Here is a 21,363-nt window from a genome sequence, read left to right as displayed (position 1 = left end):
ATTCTGTTAGCTAAAGTCTAAATTGTAAAGTTAACCTCCAACAACTTGTATATTAAATCATGGGGGAAAAAAGAAAATGGCTAACATTTAAAAATAAACATACATATTACAAGCAAAGAGAAAATATGTAGCCAACCTACTACAGCCCTGTTTTTTAACTGATGACGAGACCATGGTTGATATTTATGACCTTCTGCTACCTACTCTGTATTCCCTTTGCCCTCAGCCAGAAGCTCAGCTGGTCAGGTGTCTTAGTGGAGTGACCTAAGCTTTCATTTCTAAATTGTCTGAGTCTTAATATTCCAGCCTCTATTTTTTTGTGTGTGTGACAGTTTTCTGTTAATATTTTTTCTTGGGCATTGATATGGTTTAAATTTGTCCTCCAAAGTTTGTATGTTGAAAACTTTTTTTTTTTTTTTTTTGAGAAGGAGTTTCACTCTTGTTGCCTAGGCTAGAGTGCAATGGTGCGATCTCGGCTCACCACAACCTCCACCTCCAAGATTCAAGTGATTATCCTGCCTCAGCCTCTGGAGTAGCTGGGATTACAGGCATGTGCCACCATGCCCGGTTAATTTTGTATTTTTAGTAGAGACGGGGTTTCTCCATGTTGGTCAGGCTGGTCTGGAACTCCCGACCTCAGGAGTGATCCACCTGCCTTGGCTTGCTGGGATTATAGATGTGAGCCACCCTGGCCTCCCAAAGTGCTGGGATTATAGACGTGAGCCACCACACCCGGCCATATATTGGAAACTTAATCCCCAATACAACAGTACTATGTTAAAAGGTAGGACTTTTAAGAGGTGATTAGGTAATGGGAACTCTACCCTCATGAATGGATTAATGTTGTTATCAAAGGAGTGTGTTAGTTATTGAGGGAGTGGTTTGGTTAGAAAAGTGAATTTGTTCCCCTTTTGCTCTTGAGCATGCTCTCTAGCCCTGGGATGCCTTCCACCATGTTGTGATGCAGCAAGAAGGCCCTCACCAGATGAAGGCTCACAATCTTTGACTTCCCAGCCTCCAGAACTGCAAGCTAAATAATTTCTTCTGTTTACAAATGATCTAGTTTGTGGCATTCTATTATAACAGCACAAAATGGATTAAGACAAAAAAATTGGTACCAAGATTGGACTTGTTGCTATAGTAAATACTTGAAAATGTGGAAGTAGCTTTGGAACTGGGTAATGGGTAGAGGCTAAAAAGATCTGGAGCAGCAGGCTAGAAAAAGACTAGATTGCTGTAAATGGAGTATTAAGGGTGATTCTGGTGAAGGCTCAGAAGAAGAAGAGAGCTGCAGGGAAGGGCTGAGACTAATTATAGATTACTTAAGTGACCATGATTAGAATATTGGTGGAAATATAGACAATAGAGGCCAATCTGATGAGGTCTTACATGGAAAAGAGGAATACCTTCTTGGAAACCAGAGTAAAGGCCATCCCTGTTATGAAATGGCAAAGAACTTGGCTGAGTTGTGTTCATGCCCTAGACTTTACAGAAGGCAGAATTTAAGAGTGATAAGCTAGGATATCTGATGGAAGAGCTTTTTTCTTGCTGTTGTTTTTAAGACAGGATCTTGCTCTGTCACCCAGGCTGGAATGCAGTGGTGTGATCATAGCTCATTGCAGCCTCAAACTCCTGGGCTCAAGCAATTCTCCCAGCTCAGCCTCCTGAGTAGCTGGGATGCTACTCCCCCACACTCAGCTAATTTTTAAATTTTTTGTAGAGACAGGGTCTCACTTTGCTGCCCAGGCTTGTTTTGAACTCCTGGGCTCAACTGAACTCCCTGCCTTGGCTTCCTAAAGTGCAGGCATTAGAGTTGTTAGCCACCACACCCAGCTGGGTAAAACAAATTTCTAAGAAAAATATTTTTAGGATCTGTGTGGCTACTTTTAACCACATACAGTAAGATATAAGAGGAAATAAATGATTTAAGATGGAATTCATAATTTAAAAAGAAGCAGAATGGGGCCGGGTGCAGTAGCTCATGCCTGTAATCCGAGCACTTTGGGAGGCTGAGGCAGGCGGATCACTTGAGGTCAGGACTTCAAGACCAGCCTGGCCAACATGGTGAAACCCCATCTCTACTAAAAATACAAAAAAATTAGCCAAGACTGGTGGTGCATGCCTGCAATCCCAGCTACTCAGGAGGCTGAGGCAGGAGAATCACTTGAACCCAGGAGGTAGAGGTTGCAGTTAGTCAAAATCATGCCACTGCACTCCAGCCTGGGTGACAGAGCAAGACTCCTCCTCAAAAAAAAAAAAAAAAGGTGGGGGGGAAAAGCAGAATGGAAAGATTTGAAAATTTTCAGCCTGGTCATGTAAAAAATGAAAAAGTGTGTTCAAGAGTTCAAGAGAGAATACTAAGGATATGGCCAAATGACCATTTGCTAAGGAGTTTAGTACGTATAGAATAAAAAAGGAGAGAAAAGGATTTCTCTCTCTCTCTCTCTCTCTCTCTCTCTCTCCTGGAGCTGGGATACTCTCCTCCTCCTGCCCTTGGACATCAGAATTCCAGGCTCTCTGATTATGGGACTCCAGAACTTACACCAATGCCCCCAGGTTCTCAGGCCTTTGGCCTTGGACTGAGTATTACACCATCAGCTTCCCTGGCTCTGAGGATTTTGAACTTGGACTGAGTCACACTACCAGCATCTCAGGGTCTCCAGCTTGCAGATGGCCTGTCATGGGATTTCTCAGTCTCCATAATCATGTGAGCCAATTCCTCTAATAAATCTCCCCATATCACGTGCACACACACACACACACACACACACAACACACGGTTGGTTCTGTCTCTCTGGAGAACCCTGACTAATACAGGCATGGAAGTATTAAGAGATGTCCCAGGAAATCCCCTGGGTTCCATACATAGTTCTGTTTGTACTCGTGGTTTAGCAGTAACCTAAGTTCCCCTTTGGTAGTTGGGATCAATCACTAGCAGTATAGAAACCACTTATTCTACCTGTTGATTTGTGACATAAGCAGCCCAAGATGGTCAGGTGGTATCCTCATCTTCCAATGTAGTGGACTAGACACATAGTTGTATTTCTAATGGAAACATTTCTCCCTTGAGAACAAAAACTTTCACATCAGCAAGTCTTAGAGTTGCCAGGATAGGAAGAAACATTTTATAAGTGGGTTATTTGATACAGTAGTGAAAGGAGCCACTCTCACTCATACTCCTTGATTCCTGGACTCTTGTTCTGGCTGTGGAAGAGATGGCACTACATCAGGGTCTCTGATTCAAAGCATATACTGCATCTTCCAAGTCAGAATCCGATCTTTAAAAGTGTGGTTTCACATCTGGCACTGCTGTGGTCTAAATGTTTATGTCCCCCTCAAAATTCATATGTTGAAATCCTTACCCCCAAGGTGATAGTATTTGGAAGTGGGGCCTTTGGGAGATGATTAGGTCAGGAGGGCATAGCCCTCATGAATGGGATTAGTGCCCTTAAAAATAAAAAAAGGACTGAGAGAGACCTGTCACCCCTTCTGCCATGTGACATTAGAGTGAAAAGAAGGCTGTCTATCCAGAAGAGACATCTCACCAGACACAGAAATGGATGGTACCTTGATCTTGCATTGCATAATGACATATTGGCCAATGACGGATGGTCCCATGTGATTACAGTAGAGTTGAAAAATTCCTATACCTACTGATAGTGCAACACATTATCTTTTCTATGTTTATACAAATACTTATCATTTCAACTGCCAATAGTGTTCAGTACAGTAACATGCTGTAAAGGTTTGTAGCCTAGGAGGAGTAGGTTATCTCACATGGCCTAGGGGCGTAGGAGGCTATACCATCTAGGTTTGTGTAAGCACAGTCTAAGATGTTCACAGTGACAATCAGCTAACAACACACTTCTTAGAAGGTATTCTTGTTTTTATGTGATACATGACTAAATTCCTTCCTTCCTTCCTTTCTCCTTCCTTTCTCTTTCTCTTCTTCCCTCCCTCCCTTCCTCCCTCCCTCCTTCTTTCCCTTCCCTTCTCCTTCCTCCCTCCCTCACCCTCTCTTCCTTCCTTACTTTTCTTTCTCTTTCTTTCTCTCTCTTTTTCTTTTTCTCTTTCCTTCTCTCCCTTTCTCTTTCTTTCTTTTCTTTCTGTTTCTCTGTCTCCCTTTTTCTTTCTTTCTCTCTCTCTTCCTTTCTCTCTCCTTCCTTCCTTTCCTTCCTTCCATCCTTTCCTTCCTTCCTTCCATCCTTCCTTCCTTCCTTCCTTCATCTCTCTCTCTCTCTCTTCCTTTCTTTATTTCTCTCTTTCCTCTTTTTTGAAGACAGGGTCTGATTCTGTTGCCCCGGGTGCAGTGAAGTGGCATGATCATAGCTCACTGCAGCCTCGAATTCCTGGGCTCAAGGGATTCATTCACCTCAACCTCCTGAATAGCTAGGGCTGCAGGCACACACCACCAAGCCCAGCTAATTTTGTTATTTTTTTTGTAGAAATGGTGTCTTACTATGTTGCCCAGGCTGGTCTCGAACTCCTGGCCTTAAGAAATCTTCCCACCTTGGCCTCCCAGTGTTGGGATTGTAGGCTTGAGCCATCACACCCAGCCGTGATTGTAAATTTCTCTTGTTTATAACCAGCTAGTCCATAGTATTTTCTTACTGGAGCTCAAACAGACTAAGACAGGCAGCATAAATGAGTTTTCAGTAAGCAATTTTGCCTTGAAGTTAGGGGAGCCACTTCTAGATGATGCAGTATCCGCATTCTATAGACATGAGTTCACTGCTGTATTCCCATTACCATGAAATGAGTTTCTTGAGCAGAAGCAGTGCTCTGTGGAATACCATGATGGTGGACAAGGTATTCTATGAGTCTGTGGAGGTTCTGGCAGAATCATTATGAATAGAAAAGGCATTTATACCCAGAATATGTGTCAATTCTAATGAGAATGAATTTCTGCCCTCTCAGTAATGGAAGAGTTCCAGTATAATCAGCCTGCTACCAGACAGCTGCTAATCATATGGCAATGGTGCCATATCAGGGGTCAGTGTTGGCATCTGCTGTTGGCAGATAAGGTGCTCAGCAATAGTGTCAGCCTGGCTAACCTTGGTTAGGAGCTTCAGGAGAAGCTGTTGTTGAGTCCATGTCTAGCCTCCATTCCTGCCATCATGACCACTTTATTCATGTGCCCATTGAGTAAACATTAAGTGTCCGGAAAAAGTTTTTTTTTTTTTTTTGCATCCACATAGTATGTCATTTTGTCCTTTTGGTTATTCAGAGCATCCTCTGCTGTGAATTTCCCTTGATGAGCATTCACATAGACACACGTCTTTGTAGTCTATGTCCTTTCCAAGAGGTGCATCAACATACCAATTCCCCATACTTCTTTGTCACCAGTGTTTCAGTCTTCTTCCTTTCTTGACCATCCAACCAAATTCTTAGCAACTGCACATAAATCAATGGAAGTACATACTTCTGTCCTCTTGTTCCAGACAAAGTAGATGTATTACTTTCCTAGGGCTGCTGTAACAAATGACCACAAACCAAGTGCCTTAAAGCAACAGAAATGTATTGTCTCATAGTTCTGGAGGCCAGAAGTCTGAAAGCAAAATGTCATCAGGCCATGCTGTCTCTCAAGCCTCTAGGGGAGAATTGTTCATTCCCTCTTCCTAGCTTCCAGTGGTTGCTGGCACTCCCTGGTGTTCCTTAGCTTGTAGACATATCACTGCAACCTCTGTCTCCATCATCACATGGCATTTTCCTTGTATATCTGAGTCCAAATTTCCCTCTTCTTTTTTATTTATTGTTTTCTTTTGAGATGGAGTTTCAGTCTTGTTGCCCAGGCTGGAGTGTAATGGTACAATCTTGGCTCACCACAACCTCCATCTCCCGGATTCAAGCGATTCTCCTGCCTCAGCCTCCCAAGTAGCTGGGATTACAGGCATGCACCACCATGTCCAGCTAATTTTGTATTTTTAGTAGAGATGGGGTTTCTTTCTCCATGTTGATCAGGCTGGTCTTGAACTCCCGACCTCAGGTGAGCCACCCCCCTCGGCCTCCCAAAGTGCTGGGATTACAGGCGTGAATCACCGTGCCCAGCCTTCCCTCCTTTAAGTACATCAGTCATTGAATTAAGGCCCACCCTAAAGCCATATGACTTCATCTTAACTTGATTACCTCTGCCATGACTCTATTTCTGAATAATCACATTCACAGGCTTTGGGTGGACATGGAAGTAGCCTGATGTGAAGAGTCAGAACCTAAGGGGATTAGGAGGATATCCATTCATGGAAATGGCCCAGCACTGGTGCTGGAGCCCAAGAAAGGAGAGGAAGTCATCCATACATGGGAGCAACCTGGTGTGGGGAGTCAGAACTGGAGTGGGTGATGGAGGGTGCTTATACAGGGGGGCAGCTCAGAGAACACAAGAGCACAAATGGCATGGGAGGGCTTTCACCCACGAGCCTACGGTGGCCTAGTATTGCATATCAGAATACAATGAGGTGAGGAGGATGTTTGTATGGGGAGGGAATGGAAGAGGTGATGGGAGGTTGGTCATATTCAGGAAGATTAATATATTCAGGTAAACTAATATGTCAAAGATAATGAGGGTCAGGTTTCTCACTGTCAGAGAAGGGATTATAGAAATAGAGAAAACTAGTCATCGGTCCCCGTGGTGGGCCTGTTTGCATTGACTGCCCAGAGTCCATGAATCCTCCACTCCAAGCCCGTCCGGACTCCCCCGACCCCAGCTTTCTCTCCTTTGAAAACACTAAGAATAATGTCACTGCACCAGTTTTTATTAGAGCCAATCACCTATCGTGCCTGGAACAGGGATCATACCCAGATTGCCCTCAGTTCCAATAATCACCAAGTGCACATCTATAAGAAGAACGGAGCCGGGCGCTGTGGCTCATGCCTATAATCCCAGCACTTTGAGAGGCCTCGGCAGGTGGATCACGAGATCAGGAGTTCAAGACCAGCCTGGCCAAGATGGTGAAACCCCATCTCTACTAAAAATACAAAAATCAGCTAGGCATGGTGTGGCAGGCACCTGTAATCCCAGCTACCCGGGAGGCTGAGGCAGGAGAATTGCTGGTACCCAAGAGGTGGAGGTTGCAGTGAGCTGAGATCGTGCCACTGCACTCCAGCCTTGGCGATAGAGCCAGACTCTGTCTCAAAAAAAAAAAAAAAAAGGAAGAAGAAGAACGGGAGCTGGTGGGTGAAAGCTCATGAACTCAAGGAGCACAACAGACATATCACAGGTATTGACTGGGCTCCCAAGAGCGACCGCATCGTCACTTGCAGGGCAGACCACAATGCCTATGTCTGGAGTCAGAAAGATGGTGTCTGTAAGCCAACCCTGGTGATCCTGAGAATTAACTGTGCAGCTACTTTTGTGAAGTAGTCCCCACTAGGGAACAAATTTGCTGTGGGAAGTGGAGCACGATTCATTTCTGTTACTTTGAGTCTGAAAATGACTGGTGGGTGAGCAAGCACATTAAAAAGCCAATTCGCTCCACAGTCCTCAGCTTAGATTGCCATCCCAACAACGTTTTGCTGGCAGCAGGATCATGTGACTTCAAATGCAGACTGTTTTCTGCCTACATTAAAGAAGTGGATGACAGCTACTCAGGAGGCTGAGGCAGGAGAATGGCGTGAGCCCGGGAGAGTTCATAGTGAGCCGAGATCGTGCCACTGCACTCCAGCCTGGGTGACAGAGCGAGACTCCGTCTCAAAAAAAAAAAAAAAAAAGTGGATGAAAAGCCAGTCAGTATGCACTGGGGCAGCAAGATGCCCTTTGGGCAGCTGATGTCAGAGATAGGTGGCAGTGGCACTGGTGGCTGGGTCCACAGGGTCAGCTTCTCTGCCAGTGGGAGCCGCCTGGCCTGGGTCAGCCACAACAGCACCGTGTCTGTTGCTGTTGCCTCAAAAAGTGTGCAGGTCTCACATAGAGTTCCTGCCGCTCCTGAGTGTTTCATTTGTCTCAGAGAACAGAGTGGTGGCTGCTGGCCATGACTGCTGCCCAACGCTCTTTTCGATGACCGAGGCTGCCTGACCTTCATCTCCAGGTTGGACGTTCCAAAACAGAGCATCCAACGCAACATGTCTGTCATGAATGCTTTTGCAACATGGACAAGAGGGCCACGACTGAGGACCGCAACACGGTGTTGGAGATGCTGCACCCGAACAGCATCACTCAAGTCTCTATTTATGAGGTGGGCAAGCAAGATTGTCGCAAATTTTGCACTACTGACATCGGTGGAGCCATGACAATTTAGGATTTCAAGACTCTCGAGTCTTCCATCCAGGGCCTCTGGATGTGAAGCTGAGTGAGCTTCCACCATCCAGCACAACAAACTGTGGAAGATCGCAGCTGTGCTGTGGCACGATGGCAAGGAAGCCAGCCCCAAGGAAACACTGAGAACACATATCACGCCAATACCGTGTGGTTTTGTTTGAATATAAAATTGGTTAAAGTGTTGGTTTTTTAAAAGCAGTACTTTTTTTTTTTAATTGCGACTTCATTCCATTTTTGACCAAAGCTTCTCTTTAAGCAGTTTATTATGGAAAATTGTGACACTAACTTAAAAGACAGTGTGAGGGAGATATGTAAATCGCCCAATGGAAAATTAAATTAAAAACTGAATGTGGTTTTGAAAAAAAAAAAAGAAAAGCAAAAACTAGAATGAACCTTGTGGATGGATTAGAATTGGAAGTACTGGAGTGACCTAACGGTCTTTAATATATTAAGATAGATATAAATGTAAACATGTGTACACACATTTACATATATGTTTTCATGTCCATATTCATACACATTTATATGTGTACACTCATATACATATCTATATGCTCATATGTGTGTGTATACATGCACAAACACATGCATTGGTTAGTTCAATCCCCTGAAAGGACCTGGGAGTATTGACATCTCAATAGCAATAGCAAAACCATACCGAAATATTGCTTTCTAAATACCATTTTGAGAGCAGGCAGAGCAGTTGGCTCATGGATATATAGGCAGGCATTGACTATCAGGAGACCTATTAATTCCAGGGAGGCAGAAGGTGCAGCTGCTTACAGTGAGAACACAGGAACTTGTAGTGATTCAAGGACCAAGCTTTGGGTCCAGACTAAGAGAGGGTTTGATCCCAGTTTTGGATTTACTAGCTAAATGATGTATGGGCAATAGGTTCCTTAACATTTTTGAGTCTCAGTTTCTCCAAATGGGATATTATAAGAATAAAAAGACAATCGGCTGGGCACAGTGGCTCATGACTGTAATTCCGACACTTTGGGAGGCCGAGGCAGGAAGATCACTTGAGGCCAGGAGTTTAAGACCAGCCTGGGCAATGTAGTGAGACTCTGTTTTGTTGTTTGTTTTTGTTTTTTTAAATGGCTGAGTGCGGTGGCTCACGCCTGTAATCCCAGCACTTTGGGAGGCTGAGGTGGGTGGATCACCTGAGGTCAGGAGTTCAAGGCCAGCCTGACCAACATGGAGAAACTTCGTCTCTACTAAAAATACCAAACAAACAAAAAATTATCTGGGTGTGGTGGCACATGCCTGTAATCCCAGCTACTTGGGAGGCTGAGGCAGGAGAATCACTTGAACCCAGGAGGCAGAGGTTGCAGTGAGCCAAGATCACACCATTGCACTCCAGCCTGGGCAACAAAAAGCAAAACTCCGTCTCAAAAAAACATTTTTTTTTTCTAAATAGCCAGGCATGATAGTGCATGCCGGTAGTCCCAGCTGCTTGGAAGGCTGAGGTGGGAGGATCACTTGAGCCCAGGAGGTTAAGGCTGCAGTAAGCCATGATTGTGCCACTGCACTCCAGCCTGGGCACAGAGCAAAACCTTGTCTCTAAAAAAGAAAAGAGAGAGACAGAGAGACAGAGAGACAGACAGACAGAGAAAGAATGTAAGTAAATATCTGGCATGTTGTGAGCACTCAGTATTCTCACCTGGAACACCAGGAAGGCATGCTGCAGCAGCAAAACTCACCAAAGAAATAAGAAAAAACCCTCAGCAAGCTTTCCAAAATCTTCATCTGAGCTCAGAAGGCCAGAGACTTGGTAGAGTTCCAGGGGATTTCCAGTCCCATATACCAGCCATGAAATTAAGATGCAGCCCTTTTATGTTAATTAAGCCTAGTAATACAATTTGAGGTAGCAGATCTGTCTGATCTGTGTGTTGGATATTCCCAAGAGTAGGGGTGTAGGATGAGAGGAATTATGCCAATCTGATTTTATTCCACAAAACTAATAAGCAGGGGAAATTCCTATGAAAAGGCTGGGATCTCACCACTGTTCAAAAAAGAGCCAGTCTAAGTCTCCTCCATCCCGGACAGTGCTTACATCCAACCTGTCACCAAGCCTTCTGCCTCCACTTCCCCACAGCTGTTCTGTTTCTCTGCATCTCAAAGGCCATTCCTTGGTTTCAGCTCTCAATTCTGACTTGGTTATTTCATGCAAAACTTTTTTTCTTTTTTGTTTTTGAGATGGAGTCTCACTCTGTCGCCAGGCTGGAGTGCAGTGGCATGGTGGCATGATCTTGGCCCACTACAACTTCTGCCTCCCAGGTTCAAACAATCCTCCTGCCTCAGCCCCCTGAGTAGCTGGGACTACAGGTGCAAGCCACCACGCTCAGCTATTTTTTTTTTTTAGCTATTTTTTTTGTATCTTTAGTACAGCAGGGGTTTCACCATGTTGGCCAGGATGGTCTTGATCTCTTGACCTCGTGATCCGCCCGCCTCGGCCTCCCAAAGTGCTGGGATTACAGACATGAGCCACTGTGCCCGGCCTCATGCAAAACTTTCTAACTTGACTTCCTGCCCCTAGCTTTTATGTCCTCTAAACCATTCTCCGTCTTGCCATGGACCGATTTCCCTTTTTGTAAGCATAAATCTGGTTATGCCACAGCACACTGACTCCTCAAATCCTGTTTCTTCCAGGATCAACTTCACACTTCTTAGATGGCATTCGATGACCTCCTAACAAATAATCTGCTACAATCAATAGAGGTCAGTCACACCCTGTCCCTTGGGATGATATTTTCACATTTCTACCTAAGCACTTTCCCTAGGTCTTCCTTCTTTCTCCGTTTTGCAAAAGATTGTTACTTTTTATATTCTGCCATTAAAAACATTTTAATTTTTTAATTTTTAATTTTTTTTGAGACAGAGTCTTGCGCTGTTGCCCAGGATGGAGTGCAATGGTGCGATCTCAGCTCACTGCAAACTCCACCTCCCGGGTTCAAGTGATTCTGCTGCCTCAGCCTCCCGAGTAGCTGGGATTACAGGTGCAAGCCACCACACCTGGCTAATTTTGTGTTTTTAGTAGAGATGCGAACTCCTGGTCTCAAGTGATCTGCCCGCCTTGGCCTCCGAAAGTGCTGGGATTACAGGCATGAGGAACCACACCCAGCTTCATCTTGTGTTTTGAAGAACAGAAAAATTCAGCTTGCAGGCAGAAGGGGCAAGTGCACAGAGAGAAGCAGAAATGAAATGCAGTGGGGTGCTCCTTCTACTTCTTTATTTCAGTCTCTGCCTGAGGGCTGGCTGCATTCCTGTGCTTGTGTCCAATGAGATAAGCCAGTATCTTTATTATAAATCCCACTTTCAGTTTAAATTAGTTCCCTAGAAGTTCTGCTATTTTTAACCAAATAACCTTTTTTTTTTTTTTTTTAAGTCTTCCTCTGTTGCCCAGGCACCTGGCTCCAAATCACCTTAATTTAAGGAATTACGCTCAATCTTTCTGGGCGAAGAGCTTGTGACTTTATCATGTGGCTCAGTGTATTGCTAGGTTTTATTTACTGTAAGTCTTGCAGAGAATCTGGCACAGTTGGGCAGGGGATTTGAGGTGTTGTAAGCAAGGACTGATAGAAGGGTGTGTAGTTGGTTCATACAGAGTTTAGTAGGATGTTTCACTTTCACGAGGCTTATAGTAAGCATTAATAAATATTTGAACAGAGGAGTATTCCATACCTCATAAATCTAAATCTGATAAAAAATTAGAATTTAAAGTGATTGTTAATAGCTATTGTGTCACACTGAGGTATAGAAATCCAGCGATCATCCTTAATTGTTGCGCCTGTGGTCACTGTATTGGGTATCAGCCATATATTTATTTACCAGCTGACTTCTACCTTCCTGCAGCCGATTTGCTGTTTGTTATGTAGGAAAATTCTAGTGCTGACACAGGAGACCACTCAAAGAAGCTTTTGAGAAGTTGCAAACAGCTTGGGACCTGAACAAGCACTTTTGCTTAGAATCTTTACTTTGATTTTGACACCTTCAGCCAAGTGTTGGCGTCTTGAGAATTCTCTTTCATCACTTCTTGACCCAGCTCCTCATATGTAATGGTGTTAGCTTGGCTAAGTTGGAACTATAGTTCCCAGAATCCCCTTCCCTGAATAATTTGTGTTAAAGTTAGAAAAAGAGGAGCCTGCATGAGATACGGGTCATGGGAGATAGATGTGAACCAGCAGCCATTCTATGGGAGAAGGACACAGAGAGATTGGCATATCCCAACTTGTCCCCACTCCCCACCATATTGAGAGACAGGTAAAGGTGGGGGTGAGTTCCGTATGTCCTTGCTGTCTGCTCCACACCAAGTACAAGCACTTCCTCCCAAGTACAAGCCCTGATCACTAAGAGGGATCCCGCTGAGAGTTTCCACTTGGACAGCTGGAAGCCTGGCTTCTCACACTGGAACTTGCCCACCTGTGCCAGGAGGGCTGGTTAGTGACTTTTCTTTGATCTTCCGATGTCTGAGAATTCAGACCCTGAATTCTCCAGATTCTACAACAATAGTGGGTAGCAGTCATGTCTTGTTTGCTATCCCAGAAGTTATCACAGCTTCTAGCATATAATTAATTCTCAATAAACATTTACTAAATAAATGATCTTCAGGAGGGAGGGAGGGAGAGAGAGAGAGTAAGGTTGAGGAGGGGGAGGGAGGGGGAGGGAGGGGGAGAGAGAGAGAGAGAGAGTGTAAGTGTACTTCTCTTATTGAAGTGGTCCAGATGGTGGAAATTCTCTTCTGCACACTTTTGGCTAAGAGGAAAAGGTGCTTTCCAATCTCATATTACTTACTTTTAAAAATAATTCCACAAGGCATATTCCAAAAAAAAAAAAAAAAGGCACTGTTGAAATAGAGAAACGAAAGTAGCTTGCTTGCTTAAGATCCCAGGGCAAGAGAGGAAGTAAACCAAAATAGAACTTGTAGTTACGTTTTCCTTAAGTATAACTCAAATCTACTCAGCAGTTCACTCAATTTTATCTCCCTCCCTTTATCAAACCCACTTTCTTTCATCATCACTTCTTCTGCCCCTACCCATAAACACACATATATGCTCATCCAAACACCAGCAACATATGTGTGTGTGTGTGTGTGTGTGTGTGTATGTATATGTTGAAAGTATAGTTCTCCAAAGGGGAATACATCCAAAACAATTCAACAGATACTTATTGAGCATCTATGTGTAAGAAAAATTGTGCTCTCTGCAGGCAAAGCAAGGATGAGTAGGGAGCAAATGTGTTGTGGCCCTCCCACTGGAGAAACGTTATACAAATTATTTGATGTGACACCATTTCTTTTTTTCTCTTTTTTTTTCTTTCTGAGGCACAGTCACCCAGGCTGGAGTGCAGTGGCATGATCTCGGCTCACTGCAACCTCTGCTCCTCGGGTCAAGCAATTCTCCTGCCTCAGCCTCCTGAGCAGCTGGGATTACAGGTGTGTGCTACCATGCCTGGCTAATTTTTTGTATTTTTAGGATAGATGGGGTTTTGTCATGTTGGTCTCGAACTCCTGGCCTCAAGTGATCCACCCGCCTTGGCCTCCCAAAGTGCTAGGATTACAGGTGTGAGGCACCGCACCTGGCTTGATGTGATACCATTCTTGGTTATTACCAAACTCCTGTCCTTAAACAGTGCCCTGTCTCTTTTTCATTCCTCCCTTGAGTGTTTGTGTTGTGTTTCCTCATGAAAATACCCCCAAAGTAGCTTAATGAGATTTAGCAGAAACAGATCTTCCAGGTCATGGCCCATTCAAGACAACATTTTTTTAAACTTCTATTTTAAGTTCAGGGGTTCATGTGTAGGATGTGAAGGTTTGTTACATGTGTCATGGGGGTTTGGTACACAGATTATTTCATCACCCTGCTATTAAGCCTAGTATCCATTATATCTAGTTATAATATTTTTCCTGATCCCCTCCCTCCTCTCCAAGAGAACATTTTATTATTCCCTAGGCAGGTGGTTCTTAACATTTGCCAGTAAACTTTTAACTGGGAAGCCTCTTTAAAATGCAGAATCCTGGGCTCCACTCCCTATCGCCCTTTTCCCTACTAAAATTCAGGATGTCTAGGAAATTTGTATTTTTCACAAGACTCTAAGTGATCATCTCACACCAGTGGTCTCTGGGCCACTCTTGGAGAAATGTCTAAAAACATCTGACAGAGAATCACCTTAAACACTTACTTGTAAAAAGCTGATTCTTTTTTTACATTTTTATTTTAATATTTATTTATTTATTTTTGAGATGGAGTCTTGCTCTGTCACCAAGGCAGGAGTGCAGTGGTGCAATCTTGGCTCATTGTAACCTCCGCCCCCTGGGTTCAAGCAATTCTCCTGCCTCAGCCTCCCTAGTAGTTGGGATTACAGGTGTGCACTACCATGCCTGGCTAATTTTTGTATTTTTAGTAGAGATGGGGTTTTGCCATGTTGGCCAGGCTGGCCTCAAATTCCTGACCTCAAGTGATCTGCCTGCCTTGGCCTCCCAAAGTGCTGGGATTACAGGTGTGAGGCACCTTGCCCAGCCAATTCTTTTTTTTTTTTGAGACGGTCTTGCTGTGTTGCCCAGGCTGGAGTGTACCGATGCGATCTCAACTCCCTGCAACCTTCACCTCCTCCCCAGTTCAAGCAATTCTCATGCCTCAGCCTCCCAAGAAGCTGGGATTACAGACATGCACCACCACACCCAGCTAATTTTTGTGTTTTTGGTAGAGATTAGGTTTTGCCATGTTGCCCAGGCTGGTCTCGAACTCCGGGCCTCAAGCAATCTGCCTGCCTTGGCCTCCCAAAATGCTGAGATTACAGGCCTGAGCCACCATGCCTGGCCTAAAAAGCTGATTCTTGATCCCTGGCCCATACTATCTGAATCCGAATATTTGAGGTCAGAGCCTCGTAATATGCATTTTAACGTCATTCCCCACTTAATTCTTATGGAGTCCAGAGAGCTTCCTCTGAGAAGTATTGTTCAATCTACTCTACATTAAAGGCCATAAAAGCCCTCTGTAGAGAGAAATAGAAACATGCAGGGCCCTCCTCTTTAATAAACATTGATTTTAAAATCCTTACTAATCATTAGAATTTGTTCCCAGTTTATTGCGGGTCTGAGCATATCCCGGGAAATGGCTGAGTTCTGAAGGTCAGTGGCCCTTATGCCCTCTGAGGTAGTCAGGATTACTGATGGGCCCATCCCACCTAGCCCCGGTTTGCTGACTAATCATCTTCAGGTTCATCAAACAGGAATCAGAACCTCAGGGCCAGGAGCGGTGGCTCACGTGGGTAATCCCAGCACTTTGGGAAGCCAAGGTAGGTGGGTAACTTGAGGTCAGGAGTTCAAGACCAGTCTGGCCAATATGGTGAAACCCTGTTTCTACTAAAAATACAAATACAAAAGTCAGCTGGGCGTGATGGTGGGTGCCTGTAATCCCAGGTACTCGGGAGGCTGAGGCAGGAGAATTGCTTGAACCTTGGAGACAGAGGTTGCAGTGAGCCAAGATTGTGCCATTGCACTCCAGCCTGGGCAACAGAGCGAGACTATGTCTCAAAAAAAAGAAAAAAAAAAAAAAAAAAGGACCTCAGAAGCCTAAGTGGTGTTCAGAACCATCTTCCTGGATAATGGGGACTGTGGTTTTTCTGGGGCCAACCTCAGATCACCACTTGTCTTCCCAACTCTACCCCAAAACTCTGTCTAACATTTCATACCAGATGTAAGGTTTCTTTTCTTCCTTGAGACAGGATCTTGCTCTGTCACCCAAGCTAGAGTGCGATGGTGCCATCATAGCTCTCTGCAGCCTTAATCTCTGGGGCTCAAGCAATCCTCCCACCTCAGCCTCCCAAGTACCTGGGACTACAGGCATGCAACCGCCACATCTGGCTATTTTATTTATTTATTTATTTATTTCGATATGGAGTCTCTGTTGCCCAGGCTGGAGTGCAGTGGCGTGATCTTGGCTCACTGCAACTTCCACTTCCCGGGTTCAAGTGATTCTCCTGCCTAAGCTTTCTGAGTAGCAAGGACGACAGGCATGTGCCACCATGCCTAGCTACTTTTTTTTTGTATTTTTAGTGGAGACAGGGTTTCACCATGTTGACCAGGCTGGTCTCAAACTTCTGACCTCAAATGATCCGCCCGCCTCGGCCTCCCAAAGTGCTGGGATTGCAGGCATGAGCCACTGTGCCCAGCCTAATTTTAAAATATTTTAGTAGAGACGGGGTCTCATTATGTTGCCAAGACTGGTCTCGAACTCCTGGGCTCAAGCCATCCGCCCACCTCAGCCTCTCAAAATGTTGGGATTACAGGCGTGAGTTACCGCAACCGGCCCTCATTTAGTCTTAATTACCTCCTTAAAGGCCTTCTCTTCAAATATAATTACATTAGGGGTTAGGGCTTCAACGAATGAATTTTGAGGGGGCACAATTCAGTCCTTAACAGCAGCTACGTGTAGCATGTTGCTGCTTTGTAGCTTCTCTTTTGGAGAATTATGAACTCCAAGTATACTTTTCGAATCTGTAATCATTGAACTTACAATTATTATTATTATTATTTAGAGATGGGGCCTTTTTATGCGGCCCAGGCTGACCTTGAACTCCGGGGCTCAATCAATTCTCCTGCCTCAGCCTTTTGAGTAGGCGGGACTACAGGTGTACACCACTGCTGCCAGCTTACAATTTTTTTTTTTTTTTTTTTTTTTTGAGACAGAGTCTTGCTCTGTCGCCAGGCTGGAGTGCAGTGGCGCGATCTTGGCTCACTGAAACCTCCCCCTCCCAGGTTCAAGCGATTACCCTGCCTCAGCCTCCTGAGTTGCTGGTGAGAGGTGACAACGTGTTACCAGCCCTCGCTTACTCTCCGCGCCTCCTCGGCCTTGGCGTCCGCTCTGGTCGCACTCGAGGAGCCCTTCAGCCCGCCGCTGCGCTATGAGGGCCCCTCTCTGGGGCTGGCCGAGGCCGGAGCCGGCTCCCTGTGCTCGCGGGGAAGTGTGAAAAGAGACGCGCGGACGGAGCCAGGGCTGCGCAAGGCGCTCGCTAGCCGGCGCGGGTTCCGGGTGGGCGCAGGCTCGGCTGGCCCCGCACTGGGCGCGGCCGGCCGGTTCCTGCTGGGCTTTATCGCGGGATGAGCTCCTTCTGGGCTACCGGAGTGCCCAGGCTGGGTGACGCAAAGTCCCAGCGAGTACCAGAGTGCCAGTGACTGGTGAAGCTGGCTGGTCTTCTGGGATGGGTGGAGACTTGGAGAACTTTTCTGCCTAGCTAAAGGATTGTAAATGCACCAATCAGCACTCTGTGTCTAGCTAGAGGTTTGTGAACGCACCAATCAGCGCTCTGTGTCTAGCTAAAGGTTTGTAAACGCACCAATCAGTGCTCTGTGTCTAGCTAGTCAGTGGGGACTTGGAGAAATTTTATGTCTAGCTAAGTAATTGTAAATGCACCAATCACCACTCTGTCTAGCTCAAGGTTTGTAAACGTACCAATCAGCACCCTGTCAAAACGGACCCATCAGCTCTCTGTAAAATGGGCCAATCAGCTCTCTGTAAAATGGACCAATCAGCTCTCTGTAAAATGGACCAATCAGCAGGATGTGGGTGGGGTCAGATAAGGGAATAAAGGCAGGCCACCCGAGCAAGCAGCAGCAACTTGCTTGGGTTGTCTTCTGTGGTGTGGAGGCTTTGTTCTTTTGATCTTTGCAATAAATCTTGTTGCTGCTTCCTCTTTGGGCCCGTGCCACCTTTAGGAGCTGTAATGCTCACCATGAAGGTCTGCAGCTTCACTCTTGAAGCCGGTGAGACTGCGAACCTACTGGAACGAACAATTCCAGATGCGCTGCTTTTAAGAGCTGTAACATTCACCATGAGGGTCTGTGGCTTCATTCAGCGAGACCAAGAACCGACCGATTACGGGGACACTAGGTCTACAGGTGTGCACCACCACACCCAGCTAATTTTTATATTTTTTAGTAGATAGGGGGTTTCATCATGTTGTCCAGGATGGTCTCAATCTCTTGACCTCGTCATCCACTGGCCTCGGCCTCCCAAAGTGCTAGGATTACAGGCGTGAGCCAAGCCACTGGGCCTGGCCACTTACAACATTTTTATAAACAATATTTTAAAGCAATAAATCTCCCTTTCCTCATGGAAGAAATGTGAAAATTCTTGAGGCTTCGTTTTCTTGTGAAAATAGCACACAAGGAAAGATGCATAAACCTAAATGTACAGTTTAACACATTATGAGAAGGCAATTATCTCTTTAGCTGCTAACCAGGCTAAGAAATAGAACACTGCCTGCAAGTCAGAAGCCACCATGTACCTTCCAAATCACAACCCCCTCTCTCCCTTCAAAGGTAACCACTGTCTTGTCTTTCATGATATTCACCCCATGATGTTCACTGTTCTTTATTTTTTTTATTACACTGTTTGGCATACAGGGTCCTTAGTGAAAGAAATAAAGATTCCATATGACTACGGAGCTCAAATTCTAACAATAGATGATGATCAAAACAATAAACATAATAAACTATAGGATGTTAGAAGGTGATAAGTGCTGAAATAGATTAGAGCAGGGTAAGGGGGTTGTCAGCACAGGTGTTAGAAGCAGCAGTTTTGAAAAGGGTACTTGGCAAAGCCTTGACGGAGGTGGGCAAGTTATCTGGATGTTTGGAAGATGGATGTTGCAGGTAGTAGGAACAGCTAAGGTAAAGGCAGGTGGTGGTGTATTAGTTTCCCAAGGTACCACGCTGGGGGATTCACAATGGAAATTTGTTCTCTCCCAGTCCTGGAGGCTAGAAGTCTGAAATCAAGGTGTCAGCAGTCAGCAGTATTGGTGCTTTTTTGGAGGCTCTGAAGAGAGTCTGTTCATTCCCTTTTTTTTCTTTCTTTCGTTTTTTTTTTTTTTTTTTTTTTTTTTTGAGGGTCTCATCATTCTGTTGCCCAGGCTGGAGTTGCAGTGGCACGATCATAGCTCACTGCAGCCTTGATCTTCTGGGCTCAAGAGATCCCCCTGCCTCAGCCTTCTGAGTAGCTGGGACTACAGGTGCATACCACCATGCCCAGCTAATTTTTAATTTTTTTGTAAAAGAGGTGGGGTTTCACTACGTTGCCCAGGCTGGTCTTGAATTCCTGAGCTCAAACAATCCTCTCACTTTGGCCTCCCAAAGTGCTGAGATTACAGGCATGAGCCACCACACCTGGAGTAATTCCTTATTTCTTTTACCTTCTGATCCTTGTCAGCAACCCCTAGCATTCCTTGGCTTGTGGACACATTGCTCCAGGCTCGCCTTTATGGTCACATGGTGTTCTTTCTGTGTATCTGTATGTGTCATAAGTACACTAGAGATTAGATTTAGGGCCTATTCTAAACCTGATTAGATGAGGTCACCTGCAAAGTTGGCCTGACTAGATGGTCATTTGCAAAGACCCTATTTTTAAACAAGGTCACATTCACATGTATAGGGAGTTAGGACTTCAACATATCTTTTTGGGGGACACAATTCAACCCATAGCAGGTGGGAATATGCTGGGCAGGCTTAAGAAAGAGCATGAAGGTCATGGAGGGAAAAGCAGAGCAAGCAAATGAAGATTGGTATGAGCGGAGGTTATAAAAGCTATGTGTGGCCGGGCGCGGTTGCTCACGCCTGTAATCCCAGCACTTTGGGACGCCGAGGCGGGCAGATCACGAGGTCAGGAAATCGAGACCATCCTGGCTAACATGGTGAAACCCCGTCTCTACTAAAAATACAAAAAAAAATTAGCCAGGCGTGGTGGCGGGTGCCTGTAGTCCCAGCTACTTGGGAGGCTGAGGCAGGAGAACGGTGTGAACCTGAGAGGTGGAGCTTGCAGTGAGCCGAGATCGCGCCACTGGACTCCAGCCTGGGCGACAGAGAGAGACTCCGTCTCAAAAAATAAATAAATAAATAAAATAAAAATAAATAAAAGCTGTGTGTGTGAGTGTGAGTGAGAGAGACAGAGAGAAGAGATCAGACATGATCTGTGGGTCATTGTGAGGACTTCGGTTGTTTTCTCTGAATGAAAAGAGAACCATTGGCTGGGCTCAGTGGCTTATGCCTGTATTCCCAGCACTTTGGGAGGCCGAGGCAGGTGGCTCACTTGAAGTCAGTTCGAGACCAGCCTGGCCAACATGGTGAAACCCCATCTGTACTAAAAATACAAAAATTAGCCGGGTGTGGTGGCATGTGCCTGTAACCCCAGCTACTCGGGAGGCTGAAGCTCGAGAATCACTTGAACCCGGGAGACAGAGGTTGTGGTGAGCCGAGATTGCACTGCTGCACTCCAGCCTGGGTGACAGAGCAAGATTCCATGTCAAAAAAAAAAAAAAAAAAAAAAAAAAAAGGAACCACTGCAGGATTTGAGCAGAGAGACACGATCTGGCTTACAATTTGAACAGCTCACTCTGCTGTGTTGAGGAAAATTGTAATGTCCAAGATTTACCTGTCTGTTGCTAGGATATCTAGCATCAGATACATAGCTTGTCAGAGGTGGTGCAGGGATCCAAACCCAGGCAGTTTGGTAGCAGTCCCATGCATCTGACTCCCTCACTGTGCTGTTAGCTATGGCGTGCCTTTATCCTGGTGTTGAAGTCCAGCCTGATTTCAGGCATCATGGGCAGGGCAGCTTCTCTACTCTCCCTGCTTCTTCGACTCACCAGCTTTAGATTCCAAAACCATGGAGGGAGCCAAGGTCAGGGCAAGAGTGTGTGTCTTAACCAACCTGGCCAGAGAAAGAGGGGTCTGGCCTTTTTGTAATGCACATGGTCTTTGCTCTTGCATTTCTGTGTCCTAATCTTGTTTTATAAGAACACCAGTCATATTGGATTAGGACCCACCCCTGTGACCTTATTTTACCCTAATTACCTCTTTGAAAGGCTCTATCTTCAAATAAAGTCACAGTCTGACATACTGGGGTTTAGGATCTCAACACATTAATTTTGGGGACCAGGGATACAAATCTCCCAGTAACAGGAACCATCTTAGAATTCTGCCTACTGCCAGGTGCGGTGGCTCACTCCTGTAATCCCAGCAATTTGGCAGGCCGAGGTGGGTGGATCATTTGAGGTCAGGAGTTCAAGACCAGCCTGGCCAACATGGTGAAACCCTGTCTCTACTAAAAATACAAAAA

At 45.3% G+C, this 21,363-nt stretch overlaps 1 protein-coding gene and 1 pseudogene across 2 annotated transcripts in view; one reads left to right on the top strand and one right to left on the bottom strand.

The window, feature by feature from the left end:
- AFF1 (ALF transcription elongation factor 1) overlaps positions 1-21,363 on the bottom strand; it is a 257,647-nt gene that overhangs the window by 228,239 nt on the left and 8,045 nt on the right. The gene's annotated exons all lie outside the window — the stretch shown is intronic.
- Positions 6,644-9,456, top strand: LOC134730203 (actin-related protein 2/3 complex subunit 1A-like; annotated as a pseudogene).

The sequence above is a fragment of the Pan paniscus genome, chromosome 3 (genome assembly GCF_029289425.2).
Source record: "Pan paniscus chromosome 3, NHGRI_mPanPan1-v2.0_pri, whole genome shotgun sequence".
In the NCBI taxonomy this organism is placed as follows: domain Eukaryota; kingdom Metazoa; phylum Chordata; class Mammalia; order Primates; family Hominidae; genus Pan; species Pan paniscus.
Note: the sequence above shows the minus strand (reverse complement) of the source record. Positions and strands in the feature narration are given on the sequence as shown.